The sequence below is a fragment of the Entelurus aequoreus genome, linkage group LG16, assembly GCF_033978785.1.
Source record: "Entelurus aequoreus isolate RoL-2023_Sb linkage group LG16, RoL_Eaeq_v1.1, whole genome shotgun sequence".
In the NCBI taxonomy this organism is placed as follows: Eukaryota; Metazoa; Chordata; class Actinopteri; order Syngnathiformes; family Syngnathidae; genus Entelurus; species Entelurus aequoreus.
The window spans coordinates 38,977,214-38,986,641 of NC_084746.1; the positions used below are offsets into that span (position 1 = coordinate 38,977,214).

At 37.5% G+C, this 9,428-nt stretch overlaps 1 pseudogene; it reads right to left on the bottom strand.

The window, feature by feature from the left end:
* Positions 1-1,769: 1,769 nt before the first annotated feature.
* LOC133631212 (ephrin type-B receptor 1-like) overlaps positions 1,770-9,428 on the bottom strand; it is a 475,430-nt pseudogene continuing 467,771 nt past the window's right edge.

A 9,428-nucleotide genomic window follows, 5' to 3' on the forward strand; every position in this document is an offset into this window, starting at 1 on the left:
ACAAAATAATAGTTCAAACGTAAAATCGACAGATATATCTGAAGTTGATCTCGTAACGTAAGTGTTGAAAGTAAAAAAAAAAAATAATAATAATAAAAATGTATCACTTTATGAGTGGGGCACTTTTTGGATCCCAAATATATTTAGTGGTATTTTATTTATCTTTTCACTGTGATTACTCAAAAATATTAAAGAATTAAAATCAATGGTGTCCTGCAATATTGATCTTTTAGGGCTCTAATTACTAAATACTGCATATTTCAGTTTTACTATAAAAAACAAAGCTTTTTTTTTTTTAAGTTGATATAGAGATTTACTGTAAGCGTTAAATAAAAAATAATAATACAAATTAGACTTATTTTTTAACATTTTAATAACTGAGACCCTTTATGGTCCCCAGGACCCCTAAAGGTAAAATAAAAATAAAAAAATCCATATATTTTGTTATGGTTTGAAAATGAAAAATATCAAAATGGCCCCCACATGCTTTAATTTTTCCGTGTGCGGCCCTCCGTGGAAAAAGTTTGGACACCCCTGGATAAGAGGATTCGATAATAGGCTCGAACTCGATAATTTCTTATCAAACATCATCCCTATATATCGCCCAGCCCTAAGTCCAAGTGCACAAACTGTCCTCTGAAGTTTTACTGAGGATGACTAAAACACACCAATGACGACTCCCTCACATTTCAAGGGTAGCCCAGAATCCTGCATTCTGCTATGTCAGCTCTGCCGGCAACCCACATTAAATTAAAAAGACTTGGGGAAAAAAAAAAAGGAGGTATTAATAAAGAAAGCTCAGGGCTGACTTGGCAAGCACGGCTCATAAATCTATTGGAAAACAATAGCTTGTAGGTGTCGGACTAGTCCTCCTTAGATGGATTCAAAGACCCGCACAGCCGCAGGACGTAGCGCCGCAGGCAACGTTGCACAATATTAGTCACGGTGAATCATGTGACCCGTGTGCTTTTGCTGGTCCAAATCAAAAAGACCGAGCCGAAGTATGACGCCGCAACCTAAGACGCCCCCCCCTCCTCATTCGGGGCTCATGATGGATCAATATCCAATGGTGAGCAGTTTCTACATATGGCGAGGGGCGGGGGGGCAATGATGGACCGAGGGAGACTGCATTAAACATTGATGGGGACGCCGCGGTGGCGATCGATAAGCCCTCTCTTCGCACAATTACACGTCAGGAAGCAGCGGCGTGATGCATCACATGGTTACATATTGCCAACACACTTAGGAAGCGGGGAGCACAAAGGAACCGGAGCAGCAGGGCCGGACGGCGCAGTTGCCCCTCGCCGTTTGAGCTGCGAATGTACGTCTTTGCAGTGTGCAAATGAGCCTGACAACATGTGTGTGTGCAATTCAAGTTGTATGATTGCATGGCCGCCGGTCGATAGAACACGTGCTGGAGCCTCCCAGTCAATAAGGCTGACAATTCTCCACAGATTTCCCCTTTGCATCCCACAACACTTCTTCTCCATTCAGCCATCCTTGATCACGTACACCCCCCCTGCCACTCAAGGACGCTGGCACACTTTGTAATTCAATGAGACAATCACGTCCAGATGCCCAACGCCAGGCGAAGAGGACCCTCGCTCTGTGATTGGAGCCACAAACTGAAATAAGATCTGTGGAAGGTTGCTTCAGAAAGGCTCGTATCCTCTCTGGATGCGGGGTGGAGACAAAGAGAGGGTGAGAGTGACAGCCTGGCGGAGGTGGAAAAAAAGAAGAAGAAGATTGAGCGGGGCTGGAATGAGCACTTAACAGTGATGAAGCCCCAGGGTGGCGCAGCGCACCGAGCTTGCCGTCTTCACGCCAGCCTGGAAAACAAAGTGGCAACACGCAAGACTGAGAGCCGCTGTGTCTCCCTGATTAATCAGCACACCACTCAGCCAACTCTCACTATTCAAAAAAAGGGGGGGGAAAAAAAAAAAAGGAGAATTCCGGGCAGCTTTTGCTCGACAAATTAATGCCGATACAAAAATTGTGAGGAGCATAAAAATTGATTAGGATAACATTAATGATGATGAATTGATGAATCGAGGCAATTGAGGAGCGCATGACTTATTTGCAACCGGCAAAGGCACTAATGATTCAGTCTCAACTAGTTTACTGTGCCAAGAATCACTTAGAGAGTGGAGCTACTTCCACACACACACACACACATCTGCTGCAGGCAGTTATACTCTGCTCAATACAACACTGGCATTCAAACAGGGGTGCAGAACATTCAGAGACATTTTCTCATCCACTTTTTTTTATAATTATTTTCCACATAGTCCATCAAGGAAATCCACACAAAAAAAGACAATATAAAAACCATTACAAAAAAAAACATGAAAAAATACAGAAGAACCTCGATTTAAAAACATAATTGGTTCTTGAACAGTGTATGTAAATAGAAAAGTTGGTATATTGAATTATATTTCTCAATAAGAAACAATGTATACATGAATAATGTGTTTCAGTCTCAACAAAGGTCCATTATTTAGGAAACGTTTGTGCACGTTCAGTGTCTCCCATATATTCATATTTAAATAATTAATTTGGAAACAAATAACGTAGTCAATGTTTTGTGGAACGTGATTGCAGACGCACATGTATGCATGTATAATATATATGCATACAAGCGGTAGAAAATGGATAGATGGATATATATGTACATATACACATATATATATATATATATATATATATATATATATATACACATAAATATATACAGTGCATATATACAGTACATATATATATATATATATATATATATATATATATATATATATATATATATATATATATATATATATACACACAGTATATATATATATATATATATATATATATATATATATATATATATATATACATAAATATATACAGTGCATATATACAGTGCATATATACAGTACATATATATATATATATATATATATATATATATATATATATATATATATATATATATATATATATATATATATATATATATATATATATATATACATCAGAGCCGGCCCAAGGCATAAGCGTACTAAGCGCTTGCTTAGGGCCTTGCGGCCACTAGGGGGCCCCCAAAAGCAATTAACAAAAAAATCTTATTTTTTACATGTACGAGTCTGATGACGGGCCACAATCTGATGCCACAAAGAGGCTGGAAGTAACCCTTTTTTAATGTTGTGGTAGACCATAGGTGTCAAACTCTGGCCCGCAGGCCAAGTATGTGCTCTTTGGAACGCACACAGAAGTGAATGCAAGGCATAGTTGATCTTCAGCGATACAGGTTACACTGAGGGTGTTCTCCTGAAATGTGTTTGTCATTCTTGTTTGGTGTGGATTCACAGTGTGGCGCATATTTCTAACAGTGCTAAAGATATTTCTATGGGCACCGTCAGTGTAACCTGTGTGGCTGTTGGTCAAGTATGCTTTGCGTTTACGTGTGTGCGGGCTGAAGCCGCACATATTTAGTGACGGGGCCGGCACGTTGTTGGAATGGATGAAAAGCAGACGTGACGACAGCTCGTGGAGGACAACTTCGTTGGATAATGAAGGTTGCCTCAGCTCAAAGCCTGAGCCCCGACATTAATGAACTAGCATCCCAGAAAAGATGGCAGGTATCTGGCTTGGGCACATCAGATTAGATCAGTGTGTTGCAAACTGAGCAGTTTAAAGTCCTGAATGGTTGTTTTATTCATTGTTGTTTTTTCTCATTTATTAGCCTGTGGAAAACGTTAATGTTGATATTTACCTCAGAAGGCTGCAAATAGAAAAGAGGCATTCAATTTTTATTTAAATTTTATTTGATATGCCATTGATATTTTTTAAATTATTATTTCAAACCGGATTTTGCATGTCACTATAAAGTTATAGATAGATAGTACTTTATTGATTCCTTCGGGAGAGTTCCCTCAGGAACATTTAAATTATATAAGCCTTGCTTGTTCAATATTCAATGCAAAACTTGTTTGGGTCCCTATTAAAAGGTTAATTTGTTCAACCTTGGCCCGCGGCTTAGTTCAGTTTTAAATTTTGGCCCACTCTGTATTTGAGTTTGACACCCCTGTGGTAGACTGTACCATCCAGTCTTTGGAGGACCGCTTTCAGTCCGTAGGGGAGGTTAGAAGCATTTTTGGAGTGCTTTTCAACTTTAGACAACTTGATGCACAGGCAAGGAAGGACCAGTGTAAAGTTCTCAGAGACAAACTCACCTTTGGAGAACAGTTTGATATTGATGGGAGTGCACTGGCCACAGAGATGGAGAACCTTCCAGAACTCCCTAGAGCACAGATGACCCCCTTTGAATTGCTCACTTACCTCTCTCAAAATGAGATCTGTGAGTTGTACCCAAATCTTTGGGTAGCTCTGCGGATAGCCTGCACTCTTCCTGTGACTGTTGCATCTGCAGAGCGGAGCTTTTCCAAGCTCAAATTAATAAAAAACTACTTGAGATCTTCCATGGCTCAAGAAAGACTGAGTGGACTGGCAGTGATTAGTATTAATAACAAAGTCGGCCATCAGATTTCTTACAGTGATGTCATAAATGACTTTGCCTCCAGAAAAGCCAGGAAGCACAGGTTTTAAGGAGTGGGTGGAGTGGTGTGGGTGGTGAAGAACAGAGGAACAAAACTGTGGTGTGATGGTAAAATGTGTGAATTAAGGACCTTAATTTAAGGTAGTTTATTTTGATTTTTTTTCCCCAAAAAATGTTTGCACATCGTTATGTACATTTACATAGTTTTAATATGTAGTAACTTTATATTTGTTTATAAACCGTTATGTTACCTTGTTTCTGGTAACTCTGTTCATTAATATTATTTAAGTATTTGCTTGATATTTAATTTAATTGTGTTGTTTTTTGTACAATTGAATTTGTTCCTTTTTATATATATTTAAGTGATTTTATTGTTGCACTTTATTGTTTTTCTTGCACTACGAATTATTTTTGCACATTGCTGTTTCAGGTTTTTGTTACCAAAAATAATAAAGTGAATCAGAATCAGCTTTATTGTCCAGTTATGTTTAACACACATGGAATTTAACTTCAGTAGACTGCGCTCTCTTTGTACAAAGTAAACATTAAATATGAACAATTAACTACAAATATAAACTAGTAATTAAAGACTAATATGTACAAGACTGATGAGACAAGATGACACTTTTACTGTAAATACAAAGCTTTATCACTTGGACTGTTCAACCCCAGGCCACTCTTGTAGCTGAATGTTTTCTACATTTTAAGATTAGGAACAATATATATATATATATATATATATATATATATATATATATATATATATATATATATATATATATATATAGATTCGGTTCACGTACTGAACTGCGGCCACAGTGTGGCGTTGTCAGTCACTGATTCTAGTGATTAGTACAGTCAAAAGAACTGCCGATCCCATGAAAACAAGCCACATGAAAACTGTTTTGAGAAGATTTAAAATAAAAATAATAACTAATGTATGTACACATAAATAGGCTATTATTTACACAGTTATTGTAACAAAAATAAATTTCTCCTTGGGGATCAATTCTGATTCATATTATTATTATTATTATCCCTTCTACTGCAACTGTTGTTGTTGTTAGATTAACACGATTCCCTACGCAGTGCGTGAATGTCTGCACTGTACTGTCTGTACTACGCACGCCCCCCCAATTTTTTTTTTGGGGGGGGGGGGTGATTCGGTGAACAAATTTTTTGAACGAATCAATTTAAGGAACTGATTCTAGTGATTCAGTACAGTCAAAAGAACTGCCGATCCCATCACTACTTTGCTGGAAAAATTCGAAAAATGGCGCACACAGAATACTATATGTCAAACGGTACACAGCTTGCTGTGTTTAAAGAATATCATTTTAATCGCCACTACACGAAGAAACACGAGGGAAAATACCGGAATGTGTCTGATGAAGCGCGCGCAAGGGAGGCCGATGCGTTGATGGTAAAACTGCAAACCCAACAATGACTTTTTGCCATATTTCACACCCCCAGAGATGCAGCCGTCAGGACAAGTTTCGTCATTTCTCACAAAAGCGCCAGAAAAAGTAAGGCGTTTTCTGACGGAGAGTTTATTAAGGAGTGCTTATTGGACTCTGTTGCGCTGTATGCCCGGAGACTTGGACTGCTTTTCGCTAACTTTGGATGAGAGCTGTGATGTACGTGACACCGCCCAGCTGCTCTTCTTCTTACGTGGGATAACTGCAGACTTTCAAATCACGGAGTACATGGCAGCCATGCAGTCAATTAAAGAGACAACCACAGGTAATGACTTGTTCACATAGGTAAATGCGTGTTCGGACATGTTAGGACTGAAATGGGACAAGCTGGCAGGTGTGACAATCCAATCACTTTATTTATATAGCACATTTAAACAACAAAATGTTTCCAAAGTGCTGCACAACAATATTAAAAACAATATTCAAATATTATCCTTAGCTCCACCAATGACTGAATAAAAAGAAAAAACAATTACATATAAAGCCAATATAAAAAACAATATAAAATAAATATGATTAAAAACAATTTTTAACAACAGATGGTTGTCCAAATCTGATGGGGAAAAATATTGGATAATGCAGGATAAAGTGACCATCAAAAGCAATCTGCTTTTGTATAAAGTTAAGTTAGGTTAAATTAAATTAAATTATTATTATTATTATTATTAATTATTATTATTATTATCATCATTATTATTTATCTTACGGTATATCAAAAATAATATTGAGCAAAATTTAATTGGAATATTGTCGTGTGGCCCTCCAGCAGTGCTCGGGTTGCTTATGCGGCCCCCGGTGAAAATTAATTGCCCACCCCTGCTTTAGTATAACTAAACGTTATGAAGGTGCTGGAATATTTCATGCTATTATTCGGAGGCAGCCTAAAATAAATCCTTTATTATTCACAACAGAAACGTGTACAATATCTGATTCAGTTCTGATGAGTTACATTTATAATAATGATGAATGGGTTATACTTGTATAGCGCTTTTCTACCTTCAAGGTACTCAAAGCGCTTTGACAGTATTTCCACATTCACCCATTCACACACACATTCACACACTGATGGCGGGAGCTGCCATGCATTTCTGTGTTATTATTGGTGTATGCTGCACCCCCAATGTCCACAACATGGTGCCAGTATGCTGGTTTTTTTCAATAAAATACTGGAAAGGATAGAAATGTAGTTTGTCTCTTTTATCCGATTATTAATCGATCAATCGAAGTAATAATCGATTATCAAATTAATCGTTAGTTGCAGCCCTAATATATATATATATATATATATATATATATATATACATATATATATATATATATATATATATATATACATATATATATATATATATACATGTATATATATATATATATACATATATATATATATATATATATATATATATACATATATATATATATATATATAGTGTGTTGTTATTGTTTTTAGGGTTTTTACGACAGAGTAAGAACCACTTCCTTCCAGGTGATAATGTGCTTCCATCTCCTGCAATCGTGTTCTACAAAATAATTGACTACGTTATTGTGTTCCAAATCAAGAATATGAGGTTTGAGCAACAGTTTTTCCGTAATGTGTCTGCATGCGCACACAGTATTGTGTGTGTGCTGCAGTAGCAGGAGCCTCATTGTGGGCTCAGTTTTACAGTAACTTCATTGTGGAGATTACCAATAAGCAACCTGAAGATGTTTTTTTCATCTCTAATTTCAAAGACTGTTTAAATGTTCCGCAAACTAAATTCCAAAAGTCAGGTAGGGCAGAATACTATATGTCAATAAACCAGGGGAGTATAATGTGTTGTAAGAAAATGAACAACAATTGAATAATAGAGCACAACCATATGATTTATAATAGAAAAATATGTTAATACTAATTATTGATAACACAGATTTGTTTTTAAATATACGTAAATTATCTTTTAGCCTTTTCGAAGAAAATATACGCATAATTTGATTATGCAACATATATGATGACATCATATTGGCCACGCCTCCACCCCATATTTGACCTGAAGTCTGTTTTCTTTTACATATATTGAGTATAAGTGTTCTTTTAGAGAGACCCCCTTGTAATATTGATGGGAAAATTGATAGTCATACAATAAAATAGAAACAATTAATTATTAAAAGAAAAACGACATACATATGAAAACAATTATAATCCAGATTGTGCATTTGACATGGAACCACCCTAATTTCAACGCTTATCACTCTGCGCACTGTCTTATTTTTTTTGCATCTTACATTAAAAATTATTAATCTGAATAACACTGGATCTCCTTTGATTGTTTAACTATCTTGACTAGGGTTGTATGTTATACCGGTATCACTATAGTACCGCAATACTAATGAATCATATTTGGTACTATACCGCCTCTAAAAAGTACCGGTCTCCCATCCCCCTCAATGATAAAGGTGAAGTTATAACACTGAAACGCCCTCAGGAAGAGGTGCTTTAAGACTCACTTGCACTGGCTTCCTGTGCACCTAAGATGCGACTTTAAGGTTTTACTACTTACGTATAAAATACTACACGGTCAAGCTCCTGCCTATCTTGCCGATTGTATTGTACCATATGTCCCGGCAAGAAATCTGCGTTCAAAGAACTCCGGCTTATTAGTGATTCCCAGAGCCCAAAAAAAGTCTGCGGGCTATAGAGCGTTTTCTATTCGGGCTCCAATATTATGGAATGCCCTCCCGGTAAAAGTTAGAGATGCTACCTCAGTAGAAGCATTTAAGTCTCATCTTAAAACTCATTTGTATACTCTAGCCTTTAAATACACTCCCTTTTTAGACCAGTTGATCTGCCGTTTCTTTTCTTTTCTTTTCTACTCTGCTCCGGGGTGGACCGCTAGCCTGTTCATCGGATGGGGACATCTCTACGCTACTGACCCGTCTCTGCTCGGGATGGTTCCTGCTGGCCCCACCATGGACTGGACTTTCGCTGATGTGTTGGACTTTCACAATATTATGTCAGACCCACTCGACATCCATTGCTTTCGGTCTCCCCTAGAGGGGGGGGGGGGGGGGGGGGGGGGGGGTTACCCACATATGCGGTCCTCTCCAAGGTTTCTCATAGTCATTCACATTGACGTCCCACTGGGGTGAGTTTTCCTTGCCCGTATGTGGGCTCTGTACCGAGGATGTCGTTGTGGCTTGTACAGCCCTTTGAGACACTTGTGATTTAGGGCTATATAAATAAACATTGATTGATTGATTGATTGAAGACATGGCTAGCTAGCTAGCAGCTAACATCCATCCGCAGTCTGCAGTGTTTTAGTTACTTCTAAATCACTAATCCTCGCCTCTAAGGTGATGAATAAAGTATGTTTCTTACAAGTACATTATCACTGGAGGACAAGGAATAGCTAAACATGCTTCACTACACACCGTAG